General features: G+C 41.8%; 1 long non-coding RNA gene across 1 annotated transcript in view; it reads right to left on the bottom strand.

Moving 5' to 3' along the window:
* Window positions 1-654: 654 nt before the first annotated feature.
* The window catches only part of LOC142829883 (uncharacterized), an 86,869-nt gene continuing 71,337 nt past the window's right edge, over window positions 655-16,186 (bottom strand). Inside the window, exons 3-4 of the long non-coding RNA XR_012904768.2 lie at window positions 7,889-7,971; window positions 655-4,617 (exon numbers count right to left, since the gene is read on the bottom strand). This is a non-coding gene — a long non-coding RNA (uncharacterized LOC142829883). The remainder of the gene's footprint in view (window positions 4,618-7,888; window positions 7,972-16,186) is intronic.

Raw genomic sequence — 16,186 nt, 5'->3', positions numbered from 1 at the left:
ATTGTCCTTTATTTTGTACATCAAGAAGAGGGGCTAGGGAAGGGTAAGTGGAAGGAGGTGAGGGAGGAATGGGGTATGCACCCCTGATGGGTAGGACTGGGCTTGCTCTGCGGGCTTTTGGGGTGGAAGCTCTCCTGCAGCCCCCCAATTGCCCCCTCTCCCCAGATGGCAGCCTGCGGCAAGTGCAGCCGGTCTGATGGCCGAGTGCTGTGATGTGCCCAGTGTGGGTACTCCGGGCAATCCAAGCCAGGACTGCTTTGCAAGCGGGGCACCCCTGAGAACTGTCTGTCCGGGGTGGGGGTCGGGACCCTTTAAGCACAGCCCTCGGCTAGCCTGAGACATCATCTCCACGCTCTAAGTCCTCCTCTGATGCCCTGCCGGCACTGCTTCCAGCCATCCTTAAGCCTTGTTCAGGGTCCACTTAATGTGGACATGCTAGTTCGAATTAGCAAAACGCTAATTTGAACTAGTTTTTTAGTCTGGATCCGTTAGTTCGAATTAGCTTAGTTTGAATTAACTAATTTGAACGAAGTTAGTTCGAATTAACGTAGTGTAGATGTACCCTCAGTCTGTAACTTTAAAAACAATGCGCAGTCCTGTGGCACCTTAGAGACGAACAAATAAATATAGATCATGAGCTTTTGTGGGTAAAACCAACTTCATTAGATGATTTGGGAATTGCTAATTCATCTGATGAAATGGGTTTTAACCATGAAAGCTCATGAGTCTATGCATTTTTGTTAAGTCTCTTAGGTGCAAAAGGACTACTCATTGATATTAAAGTGAGTATCAACTCCCCACCCTCCACCAGAGATACATTTAATAACTATAACCAGTATGTAGGGTGTACACCTGTCCAGTAACAAACTGGACTGAGACCACTAATTCATTTCACATACAGTACTGTAGGACGTCAGTAACTAACAACTTCCTATCACTATTGTCCTGGGATGGATTTGAACAAATGGCTTAAATACAAAGTTAAATAGATCCCCTTTACCAAACAACTAAGATTGTTTTCCTCAACTGGAAGAGCCAGGAGATTGCAAGGGGTTAAATTATCTTGCAATTCAAAACAAAGAAAATATTACCCCCCCCCCCCCATAAACCTGTTACCTTTCAAAATCACAGCTGTGCTTAAAAAAACTAAGGCCCAGTGTCTTAATGGGTTTATAAAATGCCATGAAGTAATGCTGTATTAATCCTGACATTATTTTTGAGACTAAATAAGGTAACTTCTTTGCAGTGCTTATAGTCCCAAAGTGGTTTGAAAAGATGTTTCTGACCTTCAGATGAATAATGCAATGTTAATAAAACTATAATCTGTAATAAATAAATGGCCTTATTATCCACAGTAATTAAGAATTCATCTGTAAGCTCTTTAACTTTATTCATTTTGCCTTTGTAATTATTCTGGGTGCTTTGAGTTGGTAAGATATCTGTGCTTCTCATTTTTTGAAAAAGTTTTGTGGTTAGGGAATTATTCTACTACACACCCGTTTCCCTGTCTAGTTACACATATAAGAAGTATTTTTTTCATGAGGAAGAGAGATTCAAGTATTACTGCTCAGCTTTCCCAGTGAAGTGAGAGCAAAGAAACGGTGTGTGAATAAGTGACACAACCGGATGATATGTGCTGACCTTTTCTGCAATGCCTTGTGTCATATTGATGGAGCCATTGAAGTGTCTGGCACATTTGTAAATCATTGATAGGTATGGCACACATACTCTTGAACTGCTCTAACAGATAGTAATCAAAAAAACAAATGGCAGCCTAAGCTAAAATAAGTGTATATTTTGTAAGCACTCAAACACATGCTTAGCTTTAAGCATGCTTTGCTTAAACAGGGCTGTTTGATTTAAAGCTAAATGTCACTAGCTGTAATATATACTGATGTTACCCTGCACCGTGACCCGCAGAAATGTTAAGTGATTGCAGAAAAGGCCTGTTGTTTCACTGGAATATCAAATAAACTCACAATGTGGAAAAATCTTGGTTTTATTATGACACAGATTTGTAGAAGCCCTTACATGGCTGCAAGTCTCAGAGAGGTAACCAGGTTTGTCTGTATCTGCAAAAACAATGAGGTCACCTGACAAAGTGGGTCTTTGCCCACTACAGCTTCTGCCCAAATAAATCTGTTCGTCTTTAAGGTGCCACAGGACTCCTCATTGTTTCACATTGTTGCAGTTTCTTTTCTAGTAGAGTGACATCTTTCTGACAGCAGAAAGGCCAGACCCCAGCATATTGCAATAGTTCCAAGAGGGACACTGAAAATGTTACAAAAATTGGTCTCCTTGTGTGCTGCCAAGCTCTGCATTGCACAGAGCAGAGGGTGTATGAGTGTGTTCTTGTGGGCAGAGCAGTGATAGATCAGCAGCCAGCATGTTCCTGATCTACATCTACTAGATACAAATGCTGCAGGGAAGAGGATGACTGTAGTAGATGGATGGCAGCAGAATTGTCTACCTCTGTGCCAAGTTTCTATTTTAATTCAGTGTACAAAGCCTGTTTATTTGAGTTTTCCACAGAGATGTGACTTTCACCTTTACAAAACACTGTTGTCGGCTTCTGACGCAGCTCCCGTAGGATAACATGGAGAATGCATTGGTGAGAGCAATGCCATGTGAGTTGCTGAGGGGAAAAATAGGGTTCATATCTCCTTTAAATAAAATACTGGCTGATGTTGGGTTTTTTATTTAGTTTCTGTGTCTTTCTCCTCCTTCCCACCTACCAAACAAAAACATGTTTGGCAATCCAAAGACAGAGCAAACAGTGGAAGTTTCACACAGATGTTGGTGGGTAGCAGATAGGGGAAAATCTGTTGGAGTGTACAGTCGGTAAAATGCAGCTCTTGCTTTCCTTTCTTGGAAGTGCAACTTCCTTTAATCACAAGTGGTTAAGCAGGATCAAAATTGAAAGAGATTGTCCATCCCATAACGGAGACCTTTCTAAAGCTCTTGGGGAAAACAAAAATTCTTGTACTGCTAAAGTTGACACTGCCGCTTTAAGCTATTAGATTTATAAGCATAAGAAATGAAATGATTATATCAAAACTGAACTATCCTGTCTCTTTCTTAGCTCCAATAGTTATTATAATGGCCTGTAAAGAAACCCACTTTGTTCCTAGCAAATGTTTAGTTAGTTACTAGTAGATGTCTGGTCAACTCAAATGTGTTCAAGAAATGTGATGTTTCTTTACTGTAAAGGGGCTCAGTCCTGCATGGTGCTGAGTAATCTGGCCTTGATCCAGCAAAGCACTTAAGCACACAGTTAGCTTTCAATGGTACTAAGGTGCTTTAACGCTAATTAAGTGCTTTTGCTGGATTCATGCCAGAGTACTCTACACATCCAGGATAGAGCCCATAATGGTGTTAAAGGTTCAGAGAAATCCTCAAATACAATACCGAGCTTGAAATAACCAAAAGGGGAATGAAAAAGCAACAGGTACTAGCAAATCCTTGGAAGAACTGATCATGAAAATTGGCATGCTGTGCTATGGAATGCTGTTGCACATTGTGGTTCCCTTGTACATGATCATAATTTCCTGTTGCAGAACTCCAAACATATGAACCTATTGCAGAACTGTGTGTGTGTGTGTGTGTGTGTGTGTGTGTGTGTGTGTGTGTCCATACATCTGTGAATCCATTTGTTCAAGAACTCCTTATATACAGTGAGAGCTAGGACCACCAAATTTGATATGCAGCTTCCTCTTATCATACCTAAAGTAACATCAGGGTTTGGTTGTTCCAGGACAATGGGACATGTCTGGAATTTGATTTTCTCATAAAAAGGAAAGGGAGAGGTCAGGTAGGAAGGACACTTACACTGTAGAAGTACCACAGGGGGGCAGCAAGAGCCAGAGATGGGGACCAGGATGGCTACAACTCCATTGGACCAGAAGGGGCAGGTGTGGAGAAAGGGATAACTATCTACTATATATTTCAGAAAGTTTGTCTGATTGAGTGTTTGTCCCCCAGCTGTGGCACATGTACCCTTCCCCAGCTGTGCCCAATGGAGCTGCAGCAGCCAGGAACAGGTGCTTCTCACTTGGCCTACGCTACTGTCTTTCCCAGACCTACCCCAGAACAATGATTAAATGAAGAAAAATAAATCTTATTCTAGTTAAGGACCTGAGCAACACCAGGTAAATCTTTGTGTGTGTGTGGGTCATTCCTCGGTCCAAACTTCATTAAGTATTCATTGTTTGTGTCTGCTTTTCTATTATTGGTTTGAGGCAGTTGCTTCCAAATTTCTTAGATGAGTAACTTTATAGCTTAACTGGGTCACAGGCACAGTTTGTCCCAAATGGCACACATCGGCTGATATGTGTGCACCTCTATCTCACATTGCTTTGTGCCTTAACATCTTATTGGGTGCTGGGATAAAGGATGGTGGACAAGGCGAAGATATTAATTTTTTTTCTCTGTGACCCTGGTGCCTGAGAACTTTTTTGCCTTTACCCACCCATTATGCCACATTCAGGCAACAAACTCTACCTATGAACTATTTTTTTTAAAAGAGAAGATTTCTGAAAAACTACCCACAGTGTTCTTCCTCCACTAAAGTAACACTGTAGCCATTCTTCAGGATTTTCTGCTGCTTCAGTCAGTAACCTAGAAAGAGAAAACAAGAATTGGAAGCTTGCCCTGTACAGGAAGGGATTGTGAGGGCATATTTCAATTTGGGAAGAGGGAGGGGGAAGGCAGGCAAGGATCAGAGCCATGATAATCCTGAGGTCTTTCCCGAGGGATTAGAAATAATATTGACGGTATCTTGTTCCATTCTCTCATTACTAGACTCAGCCTGTTGGCCACTAGACTTTGTTTTCATGAGCTATAGTTGCTGGACTGAGTATTTTACTTTCAAATGGCATCCCCACCCTTCTTTTCTTGATTGATACATGAGCAGTAGATGGTGCAAATGGCCCACAAAACATTAGTTAAATTTAATGTAAAAATCCTGTCAGATTGCTGACTTCCTTGGCACTGCACCTTGTGGCCTGGGAGAGTGACCACACTTGAATCTGATTGAGACTGAACTTTCCTGGGCTGGGTTTTGGTGACTTCAGGGCTTTAGTGGGATTCACAGGAGTGCGTGGGAGTGCGAATGACTTTCCGCAGTGGTGGGCAACCTGCAGGCTGAGGGTCACATGCAGCCCGTCAGGGTTCTATGTGTGGCCTGTGAAACATTTTGTTTACTGTTGTCCATGTGCAGGATTGCCAGTTTCTGCTAGCTGGTCAATATAGCAGTAATATTAACACCACAGACTCTGCAATTCTGTGACCATGTGATTCATATTTCTTGGTTAGAGACTTAGCTAGTATTTAGGCACTCTGAACATGAGATCTACATACTTATATGTTGCCTCCTGAGTAAAAGGAAGGAATAACAGTATAACTTTCCAAACTCCCCCTCTCTCCTTGAGTAATATCTGAATTCATATAGATATTTTTCTTGAGTGTTGGAGTGGGGGGGGGGGAGTTTAAAATGGTGAGGCTACATGTGTTAAGAACTACTGAGGAAATACTGTGACTGTTGGGCTTTTATAGTAATTCCCAAAGGAAGTAGTGGAAGACTCATCACTTGTACAATTTAGTCTGGTCTAAACAGCAGACAATGCACAGACCGGGGAGGAAATGTGCATTGGCAGCAGTTAGGCTGGACTATGAGATACTAGTTCTGTAACGACTACAATAATTTAAGAACTATTTGTGACTTGTTTAAGTGCTTTTGCTTTTCAAGTACAGAATTTTTGTGTACTTACTGAAAACTTGGTATCAGAACATTGTTTATTCACTATATATTTCCTTCTTAACCACACAGTATGTGGGAGGGGAAAAAGCTTATTTCTCACTCTTGGAGGTAAATACATTTTATGGAATATAAAATAGAGGCATCATGTTTATGGAAGGACTGCTGTATAACAAATAGTGCACAAATAGATTAGATACTGCTCATATCAATCAAATGACAAGTACAGCCATTAGAGGCTATGATAGTCTCAAACACTAAAGATCTCCATTTACAGATAGTAATGGAACATCTATTATAGCATATTACATACCCTTGTCCCCCAGTGATATTTTATTCATGTCAATTCATCTTTAACGGTTTCTTTTTCCTCTTTTATCAGCTATGCATTCAGCTTTCCTTGTTTTTGGCTTTCAACTTTTGTGCTGTATTGACACATTGGTACACCACTCACACATACATATGATGTCCACTGTAAATGAACAGCAACAAAATAGGGTTTCCAATATTAGCCTTCTTTTATATCAACCAAGTCAGCCTCAAATCTTAAAATCCAATGGATCAGAGGCAGCATGCCATGGAAAATAAAACTACAGGTTGGACCTCTCTGGTCCTGAACGAGGGGATTTGTCAGACCAGGGGTGGCCCCCCTCTTCATGGCCCATGCTGCCCCTGGGCTAGGGCTCTAGCTGCTGTCCTCCTGCCCCCTCAGGGCTCTGTGGCTGCTGCCAGCCATGCTGCTGCCAGAGTGGGAGCAGAAGCTCCCTAGCTCCATGCTGAGGCTGGAGCTCTGCAGATGATTGGCTCTGGAGCTGGGGCTGGAGTTCCATAGCTGGAGCTGGGGCCATAGCTCCCAGGCAGCTGGGGCCAGAATGGGGCCAGGGCCAGAGCTCCGTGGCTGAGGTCTGAGCCCCTTTGCTGCTCCTTGCCATGCTGCCCACCCCCCCGACATGAGGCTCCTGGCTGAGTCACCAGCTCCTCCTGCCATGCTCCTGCCCCGCTGCCAGACCTCCCTGTCCCTCGGCTCTGTGGTCCAGGAACATCCATGGTCATGCGGACCAGAGAGACCTGGTTTAGGGAAATACAACCTGTAGTGTATTATTTGAATGCAAAAGGAATTTCTTAGCTCCTGTTTGCATCAGCCTTGAATGTAACTGTGGTTCATTAGAGCTCCCATTAACCCATCTTTACGTGGGTAAAGTTCATTACTTATACAGATTATCCTCTTACCTGTTTCTAAATAACAAGTCCTCTCCTCCTTATTATATTGCTTTTTTTCTTCTAATTTACTGAGCTATTCTCTGTCAATGTTTTGTGTATTTTTATTGTCCTTTTTGTGGAGATTTTTTTATTTCCAATGCTTATAACCATGGGCCGAAGGCAGATCCCTCCTTCTGGAATACTAGCCCCTTCCACATAAGGCCCATCCCATGTGACCAGAGCCCCGAGTCCCCTACTCACTGTGGCTAGAGAAGCACCAGGCTGGATGAAACCCTAAGACCTGCTCCCCACACAGCCAGAGGAGCCCAGTGCCAGCCCCAACCAACGAACTGATGTGAGCCCAGGGCTAGAGCAGCCCCAGCCCAGTGTCACAAGGCAGCACCGGAACCTAGGGAAGACAGAGACATCCTGGCCTATCATACTGGCAGCCCATGCTTAAACTGTATTTGTATTACAATATCTAACTCTGTTCATGCCATCATAAAACCGCTGAAGTTAAACATTTCTCTTCAAGTCTCTTGTTAGCTCTACTCTATATTTTCACTGCTCACTGAAAGTGTCCCTCCTCAACATCACAAGTCAGGCCATTCACTGGTTCAAAAGAGCAGCATGTCATTATGCCATCTGGATGTGTGCAGACATAAAATTGATTGTTATAAACGTTAAATACTCTTTCAAAGAAATGTAATTGAAAGCAATTAAAAAAGGAAAGACGTGAAAATATTCAAGAATAAGCTCATAACAAAAATGATTCAGCTCATATGGGTATGGTCTTTGCATAATTTGAATCAAAAGCCATTCTTTCTACAATTTAAAAACAGAGAAAGCTGACCGCATCATAGCATAAGCAGGAAAAATGCATTTACAGTTTAGTGTTTGAGAAATGAAATGCTATAAATATTAAAAGAGAACCTGGGGGACCAGTTGAAATCCAGACGACTTCAGATGTCACCTGCTAAAAGTTGTTGCCATCAGAAGACTGTTCACTGGTGTATCTGAAAAAAGTTGACCATGTCAGTCCATTTCCTTTTAGGTGCCATATCACAAACAACACTATCAGAATTGGCAGAAATGGCCTGATCCAAAACACATGATGTCAGGGGAGAGATTTACACATATTTGTGGGCTTTGAATCAGGCCAGAATGTGGTGCCCTCTTTTCAGTCTCAGCAGGGAGGTCACAGACAGAATGCATGTTGAGACAGACTGTCTTTTCTTCTGAAGATGTCATCCACTAAAGTCAGGCTTGAGGTATGTGGATAGCTGATTCATGAAAGATTGCACAGCTTCTGCTTTTGCTGTATCTGTTCTGTGGATAAACAGTCTCCAGTCTCAAGCTGACATTTTTCTCCAGCACTAAATACAAATTTTACAGACAGATTCTACTGCCCTTATCCTGTTTACTCTGCAGGAAGTCACGTACAGAGTGAAGTGCTTCTCAGAGTGAATGGGGATGGCAGAATCTGGCCCTTGGCAAATAGTTTAACTTCGTATATATTTTCATCATATTCTGGTGCAATGATGGGCAACCTAGGTCAGTGAGTGGGCACCGTAAGCAGTCCTCCTTCATCTCAGTCGGCCGTGAGATAGCTGTAACCAAAACAGTCTCTCAGGAGACGGTAGTTTTGCATACCTAGAATTTTTAGGGTGTGCCAATTGAATCATAGCAGCACTTTGAATAGCTGCAGAGGGAATGCATGGCTCTCTTGGTCAAAGTTATGTGCAATCAGCATGAACCTTACTGTATGTACCCTTGCTTATGCGTGCATATCACTTTAGTAATAGTGGTAGGAGAAAACCCCACATGGACAGAAACCAATGGAATGTGGCAACCTTGCGCATGGGCAATGGTAAACAAAAGGTCTTGCAGGCCACATCTAGGACCCTGATGGGCTGCAGGTTGCCACTACTGTTCTAGTGGTTCATAAATTAATTAAAAACACAGAAATGTAGCACTGTACCTCAAATGGGAAAGGAAAACATGAAAGTGTTTAAATAAACTATTCTTTTAGGGAAATAGAAATCCTGTGAAAAGTCGGGTTGTCATTCCCTGTCATATCAAATAGACTACATCATAGTAATCCACAAATGAGACAGAAGCCTGGATAGGAAAACTGTACTAGTAATGCACATTTGGTGGAGCTGGGTTGTAAGCCAAACAGATCTCATCTCTTTGAGGGTATGATGACTGAAACTGACGGAGTCCTATTTTGTAGCAATATGTGTCTCTCTGAATGCACCATGCAGAAGGAAGCCTGCATGACAAAAGGAAAAATGGTAGTCAGGGCTGTCAGTCACGCAAACATTTCTGTAGCCTGTCCCCTCCTCTTCAGTAATCTGCCTTCCTGTCAAATGTATCTTTGTAAGTACAGAAGTTCCGCCCCATCCCTACTCCTCCCCCTCGCCCCCCAGCACTAGAAGGGGACTGACTTTGAAAGAGGTTTCTTTATATCTTTGAGGGCTTTATCAACACTTCTTTATGAACTTCTAATAAGCCTTGTTTGTGAAGGGTCGTTTTCTCTCTCACCTGCAGTGCTGTAGCTGTTTTTTCTTCAGCCTCCCTGTCACACACACACACGCACAAAGAGAAAAGCCTACAACTTGAATAAACAGCATAAAGTCTCAGTTGGAGATCAGGATTGCCTGAAGTGAACCTACAGTTTTTGTCCTTTTCCTACTCACTCCTGTAAGGAAGCTTTTGAATTGACAAATAAGAAGGCTGTGCATGGCAGATGAGATCGCAGACTGCAATTAGTCATCAGAATCTGGGGATAGCAGTCCTTGGGCTGAGCCCAAATTGGAAAACAAAGCTGTGAGGAGAGTACACCATTAAATGAGAGAGAGCTAGAACAGGTAAGTTGAAAGTATCTTTATCGAGTATGAAAATATAGCCATTGCCAATCAGACTGTATTAGCTTTGAACAAGGCACTTTTAACAGGAGAGAACTGAGTTTATATCATTCTCATGGTATTATTTCTCTACAGGTGATGACTCTAGTGCAACTGATCTCTTAAAACTTCTCTAACAACTACTTGAAATTCATTCTATTTGTTTGCTTCCTATGACAATGGGAATCTCTGTATTTGAGATAAGGAACGAGTTCCTTTCTTTTTCCAAGTCTTAATTTCATATCTTCGTGGTAAGCTTACTTTGTAATAGTAATTATTATGGGCCTGATTCCGTGACAATTTCACACACTAATACCTTAGTTGAAAGAAGTAAATTGAAATTGGTGTGACTGCTTGCCTAGTGGAGCATTGTTCAACATAAATAAGGTTGGCAGTTTTGAGCCTTATGGGATCAACAGAACACTTTGTGTCAGAAATTCATTAGTTTAAGTTTGATATAATTAATACAATGCTTTTATATTGTAACATTCCATCTGGGATGCTTAGATATAGGAGATTATTGCCATCACAAGTAAATGATTCATGAAAAGACATGACATTTTAAAAGGCAGTTTTTATTATCTGCTGAAGAGTATGTTGAAATTATGCTATGCAATTTAGGTCTTTGACTATGAGAAAATACAACCAAGCAGACAGAAAATATTTTCTAATCTAACATTTGTCTGTGTAATTAGTATGTGTTTCAAATCAGCAAAGATAGCAGTCTTAAAGGGCCTTTATTTTTTGTTTCTTTGAAGACTGAAAAGTTACCTACATTAGTAACTGCTCTCTACAAAATAAAACATAGTTGTTTCTCTGTGGAAAACAGCTTGGAGATAAATATTTTTATTACTTTAAATTTAAAAATACATGATACAATTCAAAAAAGATTATTCATTATCTTGTCTTATTTAAAAAATCCAGGGCAGGTGTCCATTTCATTACATTTTGTAGTGCAGATCATCTGCTCATAAAAGACTTTTATCACTGAATCTGGATCTTTCCAGATCATTAACGTACACTCTAGTAATATTTTCTTCTTTGATTTTGGGCTTTGTACTTAGCTTTATCTTGTAGTCACAGCATAAAGTTTGCATGAAACCAGGTCTGGGCTTTCATTCTAGATTATCACTTTCCTATGACCCCTCATACCTTTCAATTTCAAATCAAAGGCAGCCTATTGCCTGAGGATACAAACAGGATCAAAAGCTTTCCCATTATATTTGTATGTATTAGCCTGCTAGAAATGCATCAGTTCCATTCATCAAAGATCACTCTCCTGATAGTGTGTTTATGTACACACACAAACTTATGTGTAGACATATGCAATTGTTTTTTTTTCCCTCATGGTATCCTACAATATGTTTAATTAGTATAACCATGTTATTTCTATAATTATAATGTGATCAAGAACTGTACAGGTAAATATTATGTAATTTGATTTTGATATTATTACCATGTGATTTTGTGAGATGATGATGAAAATATATAATAGCTTGTAAATAGAAAATGTATTATTCCCCCCAAACTTATGTACTTTTCATGTGTATTGTGGAACACTACACTAATGAAGTTATAGTACATCATACTATTAGTTAGTAACCTAAAAAATGCTAAAATACAGCTACAGATTTGAGACAGAAGTACTAAAATACCGTATATACTTGTTCATTAGCTCAGTCATGCATAAGCCACCTCCCCAAGGTGAATAGATAAAAATGGTAAAACTATGACGCTTTCATAAGTCAACCCTACACTTCAGTAGTTGGCCATGTTGGGTTCCCAGTTCATCAGAGTAAGCTGCTAGTACATCGTGATGCTTTGTGTACTTGGAGAGTATATAGGCACAGAGTCTTTTCAGCTGCCATTCCCAGCCAAACAAAGCTACGGGAAGCAGTGTGGGCTGAGGGACATGCTGGCTGGTACTTCCCGCAATTACCATTGGGCACATATGGCGAACCACAACTACTGGGAGCTGAGGAGCTCCATACCTACACAAAATGTCCCGGTGTGCCAATAGCTTACCCTGATGGGCTGGGAACTGAAGTTTGCCAACTCCTGATCTACAACAACAATGTAGGCCCATTGATAAGCTGTCCCTGCTCTTTGAAGCATCACTTTTTCACGCAAAAAATTCGACTAATGAAGAGTATACATTATAACATATCATTTCAGCTCTTTCTCATGATCCTGCCTTTCTACCTCTTCTCTTGCCAGTAGACATGTGGCTGTCACATCCTCCCTAAAGCATTGGTGTCCTCATCAAATACTTAAAAAAAATGCTGTGAACAGCTTGGAGCAAATGTGACCCAGCTTACATCAATGAAAACTGATTCCCCCATTTGCATCCAGAATTGGGAAAAAAGACAGAAATTGACTGAGGCCTAAGGTAGCGAGGCAAGTCCAGGCAGACCATATTATATAAGTCCATAGAGGTCATATTTGTGTATTCTAATCAAATAAACATCTCACTATAGAACTAAAAGGCACAACATACCTTTTAATCTAGAGTTGAGATCTCATTAACATCAATGGATTGGGCTCTTAATTGATTACTCATGGGCGTACTGCCATGCCAGTGGCTGGCCCCACTGAAACTATTGGGATGCTCATGGGCACTGATATATTGCAGTATAGGTTGTACCTTCCTTACCTGGGACTCCCTGGTGCAGCAACATGAGTGATCCAGCAATAGATCACATATGTTCCTGGACCACAGAGCCCAGGAAGAGGGAGGTCTGGTGGTGGGGCAGGAGCATTTCATGGGGTACCGACAACTCAGCCAGGAGCCCAGAATCTCTGTGTGTGTGTGTGTGTGTGTGTGTGTGTGTGTGTGTGTGTGTGTGTGTGTGTGTGTGTGTGTGTGTGTGTGTGTGTGTGTGTGTGTGTGTGTGTGTGTGTGTGTGTGTGTGTGTGTGTGTGTGTGTGTGTGTGTGTGTGTGTGTGTGTGTGTGTGTGTGTGTGTGTGTGTGTGTGGAAGGGAGGGACGGATGGCATGGAGGAAAGTTCTGGCCCCAGTGGAGTTCTCTGGCCCCAGTGGCTGGGGAGCTCTAGCATGGCCTCAGCTGTGGGCCTCTGGCCCTGGCCAGCGAGCTCTGACTCTGCAGTGGCCAGGGAGATCTGACCCTGTCCCCAGCTGTGGAGTTGAGGCCTTGTTCTGCCTCCAGTGGCTGGGGAACTCCAGGCCCAGTCCCAGTGGCGGTCAGGGAGGTCTGGCCCGGGCCACAGAACTGCAGCCCTGCTGCAGAGGTCTGGCTGTGGCACTCAGGCCCCAGCAGCAGCAGGGCTGGGGAGAACCCCGAGGTGCTGAGGCAGCAGTGGGGGCAGGCTGGAGTCCTAGCCTGGTGGCAGCATACCTACTAGGGGAGGGACCTTCCCTGGTCTGACAAATCCCCTTATTTGGGATCAGTCAGGTCCCAAGGGTGCCGGACCAGCGAGGTCCAACTTGTATTGGGACCCTGGTAAACAGTTTTTCTCTTTCTGCACCTTAATGATAAGTGCTGTATGAACAAGGGATAGATTGGGAATCAGGATACCGTGATTCTATTCCTAGCTTTGCTGTGTGATCTTGGGCAAGTCATCTAATCTCTTCATGCTATGCTTCACTCTTCCTCATTCAATTATTCTCAAAGCACGTTAGGAAGGAAAGTAAGACCTATGGATAGAAAGAATTTTATGAGATCTTATTAGATATTAGACTGCTCATATAAGTTGTTATTTATTCCTAGGGTTATTGGAAGGTGCTGAAGCCCTGGATTCTGTATTTGCTTTTATAAAAAATGGAACTTATCCAATTTAGATCTTACAGCAATAATTGTAAAACAGCCTTTTCAGTTAGATTGCTGCAAACATCCCATTGTTTTAAAAAAGTTCATGTAGGATGTACTGTGTGATGTATTTTCTTAAAGATGCTTGAAACTACAGGCCACATTCCTCCAAGAGAGAAGTAGGACACAGTATTAGATTTTTTTTTGTTTAGTTTAAATGAATAAATAATGAATTATGAAAGAGATTATAAGAGAGGAAGGAGTATCTTGTGGTATAGTATCTTGTGGTGCAAGCACTGGACTGAGGTTCAAGAGAACTAGGTGAAATTCCCAGTTATGTCATAGACTCGCTATGTGACCTCAGTCACCACACTTGAAGACAATGGTAAATTACCATTAGTACCATATCCACATTTTAAAATATGGAGTTTTCCATTGACTTCAGTGGGGCTAGGATTTACAATCTATACTTCTCACCTGTATACTTCTTTTCTCCCATCCTTCAGTTGTCTTTTCTAGTTAGACTATGAGCTTCCCAAGGCAGAGACTCTCTCAGTATGTGCGTTCAACACACAGCATGGTGACCTGATCCCAGTTGAGGCTTCTGGGTGCTCCCATAAAAGGAATAGTGGTAACTATTCCTGTCCCTACATGGTTCTAAACCTAATTCCCTTCCTTGAGTTGACTAGGAACAATCCTGATCCTTGTGCTCCTGGCCCATGAGAATGGAGGAGTCTAGCTCAGACAGTGTTGCTATATTTTCTGAAGAGGGAGGAAAAAATGGCTGAGCCTGGAAGGTACTGGCCACACCTTTTATAAAGCTGTTGTTCACATGCCTCTGGCACTCTGGGATCCCCACCATCCTTCTCTTCTCGTTCTACATGTGCAATGGCTTAGAATCACCATCTTGCCCGACTGAATTCTGAATTTTATTTAATTTGTGGACAAGATGCTAATTATCTATTCTGTTATTTAGAGAAGGCAGCAGCATTGCACATTATAGCACAAACTTAAAAAACAACAAATGGTCTGGTAGCACTTTATAGACTAACAAAACATGTAGATGGTATCATGAGCTTTTGTGGTCACAGCCCACTTCTTCAGATGACCGGAGTTTTGAGCTTAGGATGTGCAGACCCAAAATAAATAGGGGAGAAGGAAGAGGGGGGGAAGGAAAAAAAGGAAGGGGAAGGGCCTATGCAGAGAAATGAGGAATAAGAATATTGTTTATTTGTTAAAATTAATCTTTCTTCTCAACCTTTTTAATGAAAGAAGTGTCAGGGTACGTCTACACAGCAGTGTTATTTTGGAATAACTGATGTTATTCTAAAATAACATACTCCGTGTCTACCTAACAAGCACACGTCAAAATAATGTCAAAATAATGTAGAGCTGGAGAACTTCTTACTCCAACTCCTGTAACCCTCATTTTACGAGGAGTAAGGGAAGTCAGAGGAAGAGTGTTCTTTCTTGGACTTCCTGCTGTCGACAGCACCAAAAGCCAAAATAAGCTATTTCGACTTAAGCTATTCAATTGATGTAGCTCAAGTTGTGTAGCTTATTTTGGCTTTAGACCTGCTGTGCAGATGTGCCCTCGGAGGGATAGCTGTGTAAGTCTGTAACTTTAAAAATGATGATTACTTGTTCTTTTTAATGGAGACAGCTCTATGTGCAATTACAAAGAGTAAGTGTGTGACAGTGTATAACTACAGCAAGTTATTTTGTGTAACAGTCTAATGTAGTAAACATATTATCAGATGAATAATAGAACTTCAACAAACTCCTATATAGAAATCATGCTGTATTGCATTTATTGAGCCAGAAACATAACAGCACATAACTGAGCTTGTGGTGACAGTCCTATGCCTCAACAACAGAAGGCTCGACCATATGATCTCAACTTAAAATAGTATCATTTTGCTCTGTATTATTATCTGTTGCATTTTGGGTGAATTACAAAGCTCACAACAGCAACAGCCTGGTGGGCGGGTTCTGGGGGTCCCCCGAGTGCCTTTCAGTTCTCAGTCCAATTCTGCCAATGTACATCCTGAAATTCTAGTGCTGGGCATTTCCTCTTTGAAACCTTCTAAATGTTCTAAATTACATCTGCGCGCGCGCATGCGGGCACACGCACACGCGCACACACACACACACACGCAGAGTTAGCCTTTTTATTAGTTAATTCTCCATTAAGTACCACTACTGGGACCACCAGACCTGTTTTACTGTTGGTGTAAGCCCAACTGGAACAGAAGCTTGAGCACACTCTTCTGCTGGTTCTGCACTGCTGGAACTCCATTGATTTTGATAGTTTCTATTGACTGACACTGGTGTACCATGAGAGCAATTCAGGCCCAAAAGATGAAATCTGGGCCATTCTGAATTCAATGGTAAACCTCTCATCGATTTCAGTGGATCCAGGATTTCATGCTGGGTGTCTCAGTTTAAACCCAATGTCTTTCTTTATTTCAGTTATCTTTCTGGTAAGCGATTCCCTGTGTATATTGCCCTTTGAGTCACCTCCTATATCTCCTGCTTATTTCTAATTTCCCAAT

This window comes from Pelodiscus sinensis, chromosome 6 (assembly GCF_052426305.1).
Source record: "Pelodiscus sinensis isolate ZL-2025 chromosome 6, ASM5242630v1, whole genome shotgun sequence".
In the NCBI taxonomy this organism is placed as follows: Eukaryota; Metazoa; Chordata; order Testudines; family Trionychidae; genus Pelodiscus; species Pelodiscus sinensis.
This window is presented reverse-complemented; position numbering and strand designations above follow the sequence as displayed.